At 41.4% G+C, this 13,177-nt stretch overlaps 1 protein-coding gene across 3 annotated transcripts in view; it reads left to right on the forward strand.

The window, feature by feature from the left end:
* SLC16A3 (solute carrier family 16 member 3) overlaps nucleotides 1-13,177 on the forward strand; it is a 91,446-nt gene that overhangs the window by 37,067 nt on the left and 41,202 nt on the right. For 2 of the 3 annotated variants that reach the window (XM_029599033.1, XM_029599031.1), the window contains exon 2: nucleotides 11,373-11,421. The exons of the other annotated variant lie outside the window; for it this stretch is intronic. The gene's annotated coding sequence lies outside the window, so the exon portion shown is untranslated. The remainder of the gene's footprint in view (nucleotides 1-11,372; nucleotides 11,422-13,177) is intronic. 3 annotated transcript variants of the gene reach the window in all.

Below are 13,177 nucleotides of genomic sequence, written 5' to 3' on the forward strand. Positions count from 1 at the left end.
CGCCTCCCGGAGGGAGGCGTAAATCCCCCGACAAAGGTAAGGAGGGGGTTTAGACAGGGCCGGGCGGGTGGGTTAGGTAGAGGAAGGGAGGGGAAGGTGAGGGGAGGGCGTTAGAGGATTCCCTCCGAGGCCGCTCCGATTTCGGAGCGGCCTCGGAGGGAACGGGGGTAGGCTGCGCGGCTCGGCGCTCGCTGGCTATATAGAATCGATAGCCTTGCGCGCGCTGATCCAGGATTTTAGCGGATACGCGCGGCTACGCGCGTATCTACTAAAATCCCGCGTACTTTTGCTTGCGCCTGATGCGCCAGCAAAAGTACGCCTATTCGCGCGGTCTGAAAATCTACCCCATAGGGAAACAGACAACAAAGTTCCAAAATATATAACCATCAACTCAAAAGAACTTGTTAAAAGTATTAATCATTTTCTTTGTATAATTTGCTATGGATATATTAGCAAAAACTTATTTAAGGGAACTCATATCATGTTTACAACAATAGTCATCAGCTACATAGTAGATTTTAATCATTTACAGACCCGTCACATCCACCCCTTCATCCAGTTTTTATAGTTCAAACCAACGGATAACTAATCCTTTTTGTTTGTTTAATTTTAATATGCAAATAAAAAAGCATTTAAAACATGTTTTACTTATAGTATCTTCTTTCTTGTGCTTGATATTCTCTGTATTAAATAGTTGTTAAATTGTTCAGTATTAAAGTTGTTATAGATGCTCACTCACTAGTGTACAAACCATTTAATTCACAGCAATCCAGCACTTATATATCTGCTCACTTGTTAATGCAAATACCCAACATTGCAATGTTTTGGCAATATTCCATTGCCTGCATCAAGGGTTTCTTTTTGATCTTTTAATGAAACTCCTTATAGTCTCAAAAATCGCTTGGGTAACTGCTTAAAATCAGGAGCACACGTATGCACAGTAGGCGTATTTTAAGTCATACGCACTCAGCTGCGCACAAGATTTAAAATTCCTACATATCTGCCCTCGTGCGCCCATAGGCACGTGTGTGGGCATCCGTGAGCTCGTTTTAAAGTTACCATCCCTGTACTCAATCCCCTGGGCTACTTTGGGGGATCAGGAGGTAGGGATTTGGGTAGCGCTTTTGCTAAAGTAGGGGTTAGGAGATGGAATCGACACCCACTCGACGTGCTCCCCCTTTCTTAAGAATATTCAACAACCTGGTGAGTAGCAAAGTTATCTGGGCAACATTATTTGGGTAACTTTAGAAGTGTATATTCAGCAGGAGGCTTTGTAACTGGAAAATTTGCTGCTCACTGACCTACTGAATATAGATCCCATGGTATCAGTTCAGCCATTTAGAGACCTGCAAGGAGTCTGTGATGAATAGCTCTCTGGGAGAGTCAGACGCATGCACACACACACACACACACACACACACACACACATTCACAGAGGCCTTCCCCCCCCCCCACACACACACACACACATTCACAGAGGCCTTCCCACACACACACACACACACACACACATTCACAGAGGCCTTCCCACACACAGGATCTTATTCTCTTACACAAACACACTGGTCTCCCCCCCTCTTCTTCAACCCTGGCGGGATGGGGTCCGCCACAGCCCTGCCATTCTTTGGGCCGCAGCGGGCTGGGGTCCACCGTGGCACCACCGTCCTTCGGGACACAGCAGAATGGGGTCCGCCACAGCTGAGCTTTCTTTGGGCCACGGAGGGATGGGGATCTGCCATGGTCCTGCTGCTCTTTGGGCTGTGGTGTGATGAGCTCCGCCGTGGCCAGGCTTTTCTTCAGGCAATGGTGAGATGGGGTCCACGACGGTCCCACCGCTCTTTGGGCCTCGGTGGGATGGAGTCTGCCACAGTTGGATCTCTATTTAGGCCACAGCGGGATGGGGTCCACCTCGGCCCCACTCAGCACGTAACTTACGCGCATAACCCCGAAAACCTGCCCCTGCGCGCGCCGAGCCTATTTTGCATTAAAAAAAAATAGGGCCTAAACCTTTCCAGCACCTGAGCTTCCTTGAGACCTTACGTGAGTTTTTGTCATCTAGTTCTGTTCATGAACTCTGCCTACTCACTTTCTACAGTCCCCTCTTTGGACACAAGCACATTGGTAATCATGTCTGCGGCACGGTGAGGTGGCTATCACAGGAATGTTCTGGGGGGGACACTTTTTTGCTGGCCCCCCAAAATTTTGCCACCTCGCATTACTTAATGATAGAACTGCCCCTGCACACACCTTTTCCTTTATTGAGCAGATAGCCTGAGTCCTAGATGTCCCTGTACTATTAAACCCAATGTAACTGCACTTTTTCTTTACTGACCAGATGAAGAGAGGATTACTCTCGAAAGTTCATTGTCATGGACATGAACCCTTAGGCTGTGGCATGTTGGCGCAGCTTAGTAGGAAAACCTATTATTTAAATTTTATTTATGTATTATTTATTTAAAAATGTTTCTATACCGCCTTTATAAATAAAAATTTAGTCAAAACGGTTTACAGATTAAAACATACATAATCTGATAAAAACAATAAAATAAACACATTTCTACAGGCAAATCAGCAGACAAACAATGAGCTCCTATCAAACAAAAATGCCATAACTCGCTTTAAATGTAAACTTAGGGTATTGGAGGGGAAAGGAGAGGGGAGGGGGGAAAGGAGGAGCTGGAAAATGATTTGTATAATGGCAAGGATCTGGAGGCATCAGAAGGGGAGGTTTTTTATGTTTAATGTGAAGAAGAAATATTAAAGGCTTTATGAAACAAGTAGGTTTTTAAAGATTTCTTGAATTGATGAACAGATGATATGAGTCTGAGGGAATCTGGTAAAGAGTTCCAGAAGGAGGGACCTGCTATGGAGAAAGCTCTCTTGTGGGTTAAGTCTAATCTTGCTTGTTTGATTGTGGGTACATCTAAAAGGTTTTTTGATAGGGACCGTAACTGTCTAGCTGGTTTATAAATACATAAGGGCGTACATAGCCAGGTTGATGAAGAGTTATGAATAAGAGCGAGAATAATTGTTAAAACTTTGTATGTAATTCTGAATTTTATGGGAAGCCAATGGAGGGAGTAAAGTATCGGTGTGATGTGACTTCTACGGGTTGAACCAACAAGTATTCGGGCTGCTGTGTTTTGCACTAGTTGTAGAGGGTGAAATGTAGAATCAGGTAGGCCGATATAAAGGGCATTGTAATAGTCTAATCTGGGAAATACTAACGATTGCAGTACCATACGAAAATCTTGTAAAAACAGGGGACGTAGGCGTTTCAGTAGATGCAGTTTATAGAAGATTTTTTGATAAACACGGAAATAAGTTTTGTCATAGATAGATCAAAATTTATGATCATGCCTAAACTGGTAGCATCATTACGAATGGGAATGGAAGTTCCATTGAAAAGTAAATGAGAAGGAGGGCCTATTGTGGAACAGGACACTGATGTTAGGTAAAGTAATTCTGTTTTGGCTGGATTTAATTTCAATCGATTATGAGAAAGCCAGGTACTAATTGTGTTTAAGTATAATACAATAGTTGACAAAGTGTCGGTCCATGAATTATTGTAAGGGACAAGAAATTGAATGTCGTCCGCGTAGATACGGAACTGAATGTTTAGAGAGGCAAGAATGTGACACAGTGGTAAAAGATAGATATTGAAAAGGATCGGAGATAATGCGGACCCTTGAGGCACACCTGTAGAAATTGAGTACTGATCAGATGATTGGTTTTGCAAGAAAATTTGTTGAGATTGGTTGGCTAAATAAGATTGAAACCAATTTAAAACTGTCACTGAGATACCTAATGATTGAAGGCTCGATAAGAAAATCTGGTGATCTAGCGTATCAAACGCTGCTGATATATCTAAGCAAACTAAAATGAAGTTAGTATTAGCATCAAAACCATGGTATAAGGTGTCGAAATAGGAAAGGAATGTCTCTGTTGAGTGACCCTTGCGTAAGCTGTGCTGACCTGAATGCAATATATCATGGTCAGCTAGGAAATCTGAAAGTTGATGTAGGACTACAGATTCTATTAATTTTGCTAAAGAAGGTAGAAGAGCAATAGGCCTGAGATTAGTGACATCTAGAAGGTTTTTTGATTTATTCTTTGGGATGGGTAAAGTAGCAGTTTTTTTCAGGCTATCAGGGAATAGACCTTCCAAAAGAGATTGATTAACCAAATCGCATAAAAAGTTACTGACTAAAGGGGCTAATGTTTTAAATAGTGAACCGGACAAGGGTTTAGTGGAGAGTTAGAAATGTTCTGTTTTTGAATTATGTTTATAATAGTAGACTCAGTTACTGGTATAAATTCTGACCAGTTTACTGCAGATGGAGGGGTTTTAAAAGTAGGATGTGGTAAATGAAAGAATTCTTTAGAGATAGTATCGACCTTAGATTTGAAATAAGTGGCAATTTTGTTATACATATTAGGGTCATTGATGTTAACATTATGTAAGTTTAGCATAGTGAGAGATTTTACAGTATTAAACAGTGTTCTAGGACTACCCTTTGCATCTGCAATTTTCTTGGCAAAATGAGTTTTCTTGGCTTTATTAATTTCTCTGTTATAGTGTCTTAAAGTTCGGTAATAAGCATTTTTAGTATCAGGGGGTTTTTTTCAGCGCAACATGCGCTCTTTAGTTCTGAATAAAGTTTTAAGGGAATGTAATGAATTAGTGTACAACGGTGCGTTAATCTTGTTGTTTTTAAGAGTTAATTTTTTCATCGGAGCTATCTAATTCAAGGTGGAAATAATAGTGGAGTTCCAAATATCTACAGAATCTGTGATAGAAGAAGAAGTCGCCAAAGAAAGCTTAGGGACTAAAGCATTAGTAAACGTCTCTGAGGATATAAATTTACAAGGACTGGAACTGGAGCTTCACTGATACTAGCCCCGTTCCCCGCAGGTTGAGCCTTTGGATTCCAAGGGCTAGCAGAACTTAGGTGAGTATCCCGTAGATGGTGATCAGAGAGAGTCCAGGTACTAGTGATGGTCAGGCAGGCAGCGAGCAGACAGTACCCAGATCCAGGCCAAGGGTCTGGACAGGTGGCAGTCCAGGAGCGAGATTGGAATCCAAAGCAGAAGGTCTAAACCAAAGAATCAATCCAAGAAAATGTGACAGGCAAGACGGCACACCAGGAAACAAGACAAGGCAGGGCAGATGGGGCAAAACAGCAGGGAACCAAGGCAAGGCACTAGGGCAAGGAGGCCCAGCAAGGCAAGATGGCAGGAGCACAGTGTAGGAAATGGGTCAGCAAGACGAGGCATGAGATCAGAAAGACAAGGCATGGAGGTAGCAACATGCACTGCAAGGCAGGTGGACCTGTTGCTGATGTATCACTGCCCTGCAGATGAGCCTTTAAATATCTGGGAGTTGCTGATGTTGTAAGAAGGGGCTGAAGCTGAGTTCCCGCTTTAAATGTGAACACGTCGGGGGCGCACATACCCAGAGGAGCTTGGGGAAAGGGTTGCATGACAGCAATCTGCGCTGCTTTCGGAGGCGCCCAGTAGTCGGCGGAATTCCTGCTGCAAAGGAGGCTGGTGACATCTGAGGGTGAGTGAGGCTGGTTGTGGTGCTGACCTTTGGCCGGCCAAGCACAACACTCATTACAGATATATTAAATTAGTTTAATAAAAACTTGTGCAACTTGGTTTTTTTTACCCCTAATTTTGCATATCCAAGGGGACTAATATGATGACCATTTTTTTTGTTTACCTAAAATATATCTAAAGGTTTTGCAAACAGTACAAAACCTAGCTGCTCGCCTAATTACCAGGACTTGGAAGGCACTTATTTTGATGGCATTACATTGGCTTGCTATAGCTGCCAAGTCAAAGTTGAACATTTTGATGTTATTTTTCAAAGCCTTACAGAAAAATTGTCCTATTTGAGAAAGTTGTTGCATTCTTATGTGCCCAACTTGAGCTTTATAGTTGGCCAATTCGCCATTGTTGGTTATTCCTACCATTAAGAAGCATTGGCTCCAAGTTACCTATTCCCAAGCTGTTTCATTTGTAGATCCTGGGTTACGGAAAGGCTTACCACTTTCCCTTGGACAAGAATCTAATATGATGGTATTTAGGAAAAAAACCTGAAGGTTCTTCTATTTCCTGAAGCATTTTCTTTCAATAGCTGAGCATGTTCCTTGTCAGACTTTTTCTTTTCAGTCATCTGTATTAGGTTTTATTGCCTAGATGCGTTGTCATAATAATTTCTGTTTGATTTTTGTATCATCTCGATGTTACGTGTAATCATGTAATCCGCCTTGTGCAGTATTTCTGAAAAAGGCAGACTAGAAATGTTTAAACAAAGAAAATAAAATCACAGTTCTTTGTTCAAAAAAAATAAAAGAAAATCGGTTATACAGACTGCTGTAAATCTTCTATAATCCCAGGAAGGTGAGGAAGAATCATAACTTTAAATCAGGAAAAAAAAAGATTTCCAGGAAAGGAGGAATGAGACCAAAGGCATGTCCCGGAGGCTTGCCATGGAGGAGAATGACCGACATCCGAAGGTGCCACAGTCGGCCCCAGCATAGGGCCGAAGGTGATAAGGTCAGCCCATATTCAGGACATCAGCATCTGACCATGCCTACCTCTGTGAGCATCTGGTAATATTGGGGCAACAAAGCAAGTTTAAATGACCGGCACCCACCACTGTGTGCCCCATCCTGCAAGTTCACACCTCCCACTTCAGAAGCATCTACTCCATCCATGCCATGCAGAAGTGCCTGTGTCAGTGGGCCATGGAGTAGCAGTGAAGAAGCTCAAGAGGGGTGACGAACTTTGGATGCGAAGAGGTTACTTGGTGAGCATCCCTCCAAGCTCTTACTCAGTGCCTCAACGGTTGCTGCCTTGACTCTGCTGCAGCACCTCTCTTTTGTGCCATCTGGGACTATAAAGGACATGGAACACAATACAATGCAATGTATCAGCATAATCAAGACATTCACGTGGACCTTGTGGGATAGGTCTTTATCTGCATTATTGGCAACAGTGTGCCTTTCTACACTGTGTGTGGTATATAACAATATTTGCAAAGCAGCTGTCACTGTCAGCATCTTGTTTGAAAATACATTTTCTTGTCTAAATAAAATAAATATGACATTTTTTTTTTTATGTTCTCAATTTTGTGTTGGCGTCTCCCCTCTTTGGCAACCGCCTCCTCTCTCTCTCTCTCGCCTTCATCTTTCCCCAGCCTCTTCTACAACATCTTCTGCTTTAACAGCCCCATTTCCCCAATTATTAACTGCCAAAGCATTCTGTAAGCTAAGTTCTTGAAACAGCATGCACCCTAAAAGGTTAACCCTGGCAAGAGACAGCTGTTAAATCTGAGGCATTAGTAAGTTGTGCTAAATAGCATGAATCCTCTAAAGCACTGGATGTTTTGCCATTTATCTGCTAATTGCAGCACATACATGCTGAACTCTTTTTAGACTAGTTCAATCTACATGCTAGGGCTTTTATGCATAGCGTGCTATCTTTTGTGTATGCTAAATAGCCAAAAAGGTGAATTTTAAAAGCCTAGCGCACACCAAAATTAGGAGATGCATGCACAAGTTGGGCTTGCGCATGCTCACCCATTTTTAAAATACACAAAGCTGCATGCGAATCTCTCGCGGCGCACACATCCCACTTGATTTCAAAAAGAGGCGCGGTCTGGAAATGGTGTGGATTTTTCAGGGTGTGCCCAAGCGATGTGTGCGCAAATACTTATGCTTCTCAGTGTGTGCAAAGGGTCACTGCGGTGTAACTTCACTTCTGCCATGGAGGAGGTGAAACTTCTAAAAATAAAATAAATTAACTATTTCTGCTGGGTTTAAAGGGTCTGGGGTAACAAACCAGGGGGTTTTGGAGGACCTAGCTCTTAACTGGATGAACAGGTGAACAAACTGGTGAAACTGCAATGGCATGGACGTGTGCCTGTTAAAACAATACCCTGATTTATGCAGTAGAATTGGGATTTGCACGCCTAGGCATGCACCCTCTTAAAATTTGGTGCACATGTGCACGCGGATGGGCTATTTTATAATTTGCATGTATTTGTGCCCGCAAGTTATGAAATGGCTGCTTATGTAGGTGTGCACCGACGCATATGCACCAAAAGTGCACCCATGTGCCAGTTTGAAAGCTATCGTCAAGGATGGTAGCTTTCAGACTGGCGCACAAGTGCAAAATTTGCATGCATATGTCGGCTCGCGCCCAGGGACATGGCCATTTTATAACATAAGAACATAAGAATATGCCATGCTGGGTCAGACCAAGGGTCCATAAAGCCCAGCATCCTGTTTCCAACAGTGGCCAATCCAGGCCATAAGAACCTGGATTGGCCACTGCATGCACATGTGCACCCAATTTTAAGTGGGCACACACATATGCGCTCACATTACACTTCTAATGTGTAAATCAGGGGATTTTAAAAGGGGCATGTGCCAACGCCATTCCCAGTTTTACCAGTTTGTCCCCATTCACCCAGTTAAGAGATAGATCCTCCAAGCCCCTAGCCTTCACTCCCCCCAGTTAGCCCCGAACCTTAAAATCCAACAGATCTGCCTCGTTTTCTTTCATTTTTAACTTCCACGGCATCCATAGCAGAAGTGAACTTACGCGGCATGGACCTGAGTGCATGCCAAGATGTGTAGGTATTTATGCGCACATCTCTTGGCCATGCCCTGAAATGCCCACACTAGTTACACGGCTGGGGACCTTGGCACACATCAGGTTACATATGTATTTATGCGCACATTACAGGTTCATGCCTCGAAACAGCAATGCCCTGTCCAGACCACACCCCGTCCCTTTTTGAAAACTTTCGATGTGTGCATGCTGCAGGAGATACGCACGTATCTTGGCAGCTCTTACAATCCGTTCAGCCGAGTGCACTGAATAACCCGCAGTTGGACGCGGGTTGTATAGGCGCTAACTAATCCCCTTATGCAATAAGGGGATTAGCGCCTCTACAACACACCTCCAACGCGGAGTGAAACTAATAGCGCTCATCACATGCAAATGCATGCGAATGAGGCTATTAGCTATTCACTCCCAATACAAAAAAAAATGTAGCTGAACGCTACTAAAACTAGTACAGAAAAGCAGAAAAAACTGCTTTTCTGTACTGCCTCCTACTTATTATCGTTGGGATATTAAGTAGGAGGAACAACTCTTTACAAAAATAATTTTAAAAAGTTTTAAAAAAAGCACTGGCAGTCGGGTGCAGGAAGCGGATGCTCACTTGACAAGCATCCGTTTCCTGAACCCCTGGCACATGCACGGGTTAGGAAAATGGATGCTGATAAATTCAGTGTCCATTCTCCGAAGCTGACTATGGGCACCAGAAGGAGTGTATAAATCAATATTAAAGTGTCGGGCATTTAATATTAATTTATTCACTCCTTCACTTATTGCCCATTGGTGAAAGGACAATCCCCTTTCAGGACAGCCTTCTGAAAGGCGATTGGTCCTTTCACTGACTGAGAGGTGCCTGGGGGCACGTTAGGTAAGCAGGTGCTGAACACTCAGTGCCTGCTTTCAGCGCAACTTTTTTGCATCGGCCCCTTTATTGTATATGACCCTTAATAACTTAATTAGCAGTGGGACTGAGACTTGAGTTGATCAGAATAATAGCACATAAGTTTGTGTCATATCCCATTAAAGTAATCTGGAAATGTTATTAATCAATGGTATATTGTTACCAGGTACATGTAGTACTGTACACAGATACATAAGAGACAGTCCCTACTTATTGAAGTTTATAATCTAGGTAACACCTTTAAGAATATGAATGGATCTCTGGAATATGCAGTGACTCATTTTCAGCTTTTATTTTAGTTTCCCTGGGAATTTATTGATGTTTATTATAATGAACAAAAAGGGGTGAAAATCTGTGTGGGAAAAAACCCCTTCATTAGTTGTGATATAGGTATAACTTTTGGATACAATACACTTTATTACAGATTGTGAAAATGTAAGAATAAAAATTTGTATTAGTGTTCCTATTAATGAGTATTGATATTTTATTTAGCATTTATGGCCTGCAGTTCCAAACATTTTGCTTACAGTAAATTACAGAATAAAACATGAATATAATTCATAGAATCAATAGACATAAATAACAGTACAAAAATACATGTTAAAAACACGACAGACAAAACAGCTAATGTCTTCAAATTAAAATCATCAATAAAACAGTGGTGTAGACCATGAAATATCAACCTAAATAATGTATAATTCTGAAATTATGTTGAAAGAAGTGAGTGCGCTAAATCCCAATATCATAAAGCAGAAAATAAAATAAGACAAACATTTCATTTACTGTATAAAGATATAAAGTGCTCAGTTCCTATATTAACCTTATTTAACAGAGTCCCTTAAAATGGCTAATGCTAAGAAACAGAATTAATAGCAGAGGAAATTAAGCCAATATTTTATTAGTTTTCTAAATTGTAGTGATCTTTTGAAAAGTGTGCGAGGACCTTCTAATTTATTTATTTATTTATTTAGAGTTTTTCTATGCCGACCTTCGTTGTTGGACATCAAATTGATGTCCAACATAGTGTCAGCAACAGTGCTTTACAGTGTAACAAATAACTATTTATACATAGTAACTATAATATCGTTTTAACAGTTTAAAGTAACATTGAGTTAGCAACCATGCTTTGCAGCGTAATCAGTCTAACAAATTCAAATTCTCACTGTATAACTATAATGACAGTTTGACAGTTTAAGATTATCAGTTTAGAGTGGGATTTAACATTATCAGTTTAGTTAGAATTCTTGAGATTATGAGTATGCTTGTGAGAAAAGCCAAGTTTTGAGTCTTTTTTTAAATGTATGTAGGCAGTGTTCTTGGCGAATGTCAGAGGACATGGAGTTCTTGCACTAAAGTCAAATAATAAATAGGATAATTCTTGCACTAAAGTCAAATAAAGATAATTCTTGCACTAAAGTCAAATAATAAATAGGATAAAGGATAGCTTTGACAAGTCCCTCTGAGAATAAAGGAGACAACTGTCAAATGGTTTGAATTCATAGGATAGGATAGAGAACCTAGCCAATCTATGAAATCTGCTTGGAACTCATAGTTTTAATTCATCACATAGGAAGGTCAGTCCAGCTTATCAAAAGCATTTTAAGCCCCAAAACATTATCAAACTAGATATTTCCCCTTTGTTAGTAAAATGGATTAAATTAAAAAGTCTTCTAGTATTTGTAGGCACTCCTTTTTATGAACCTAGTTTAATCCTGGTTTATTAAATATACATTCTCTAACCTTGGTTGTATGATCTTAGCAGGAGCCTTTATGTCACAGTAAAGAGATGTGTCAATATGAATTGGAATCTAATTTATCCTTATTCTTCTTATAGATAACTATTGTGGCTTCAACTAGATTGCAAGGAGTTGAATCCAGTGCTTGTAAGTAATTGATTAAGACAAAATGTAAACTTTATTTTTATCCATTTCCAATATAACAATCAAGTCATTAGTTGGAAAAGAAAAAGGATTCTGAGTACATAATTACCAAGCAAGCCAAAATCATTAACAAAACATTTCTTCAGCATTCCATATAGTTCACAAAACTGGAGGATCCAAGATCACATTACCACAGAGGGACAGGCATTACAAGAAAAAAGGAAAGAAGAAAATTGACATATGTCATCCTAGCAACGTCATAACCTATACATGGAACAGCCTTAAACAGCTCCACCATTGGCCCTTCCTGCAGGACTATGAGAATCAAGAAAACTGCTCAGTTGAGCAGATTCTTAAAAAAACATTCTGCAATCTAATATAATATTTACAAGGATGCTGAATAACAAAATATGTGCTCTGAGCTAAAACCTCCTGACGCATCTCCAAAAACCTCTTCCTGTGCGCCTGAGTCTTTATACTTACAACAGGAAAAACTTCTCAGATACAATATCGAACTTCTTAAAAATAAGGAATCACGATTATGAATGAAGAAATGCAAGACAGTATCTTTATCCTGCTCAAAAGAAAGGACACCAATAGAGATGCCCTCCTTGTCACATATTCTGTGGATTTTTCCAAAATTGCTGTCAGGTCCAGATTGTCCATAGACGAATCACTAGGACAGTTATCCAGCTGCTCCTCAGGAACCCTTTTCCCTCTATAAGATAATACATCTTGACAACAGGTATCCTCTGGGATCTTGAGGATTTCCAACAAAAATATCTCTTGGCGAAACCATTGCAGACTTAGGAAAATTAATAAATCTCAGATTCAAACGCCTTATATAATTTTCAAAATTCTCACTTTTTCTAGATGTAACCAATTTGTCCTGGACCAATGTAGCCTGAAGTGCTGACATTTGATTAATGTGAGCTGAATAGAATCCCAATTCCCAAGCCTGTTGTGATAATTTGTTCTCTTATCCTTGTATCCAGATTTGAACTTGTGAAAAAGACAGCACATTAGTAGTGACAGCCTGCTGAAGAAAGGCATTACCACACTTGGCGTGACCAGGGGAGGGACTGCCAAAGGGTTATCAACCACATGGGGAACAACATTGCTGACTATATCACTCACCCCTCTCGATATAGAACTATCAAAACCCTTCTTTCCTCGTGATAGTTCCTAACCCAACTGTGTATCCATTGTCCCAGTGCTCCCGCAATGTTGGAGTTTTGCAAGATCCAGAATCTCCTGCTTTAGCAATCTCACACTGCAGTCCAGCGAAGTGGCTTTCTTCACAGCCACCAAACCTAGGAGAGACACCTTCAGGATTTGGCTATTGGGGATTCTGCATAGATCCGGGCTGGATAAGGACATCTTGGATGGGTCCAGTGAGATAGAAATAGGATCATGATCTGAAATATAGCTGGACATTTTGCGGTTGGCTGATCTGGACTGAGGGAACACCACATGGGGTGTGCCATAAGAGGGCAGATCAGGACTAGAGCTGGTCTTCTGCCTAGCCAGCCCCCTCCCCCAAAGGTTGAGTCCTTGGGATCTGGGGGCCAGAAGGACTTGACTGCAGCCCCAGAACATCTTGGTGAGTGCTGGCTAGGGCAGGAGCTGGTACTGGTGTAGAGTGCCAGTAAGGACTGGAACTGGATCTTGAAAGCAGGCAAGGACTGGGACAGGATCTTGAGTGCAAGCAAGGATTGGAACAGGATCTTGAATGCATGCGGGGACTGGAACTGGAGCT

Source organism: Rhinatrema bivittatum, chromosome 4, assembly GCF_901001135.1.
Source record: "Rhinatrema bivittatum chromosome 4, aRhiBiv1.1, whole genome shotgun sequence".
NCBI lineage: Eukaryota > Metazoa > Chordata > Amphibia > Gymnophiona > Rhinatrematidae > Rhinatrema > Rhinatrema bivittatum.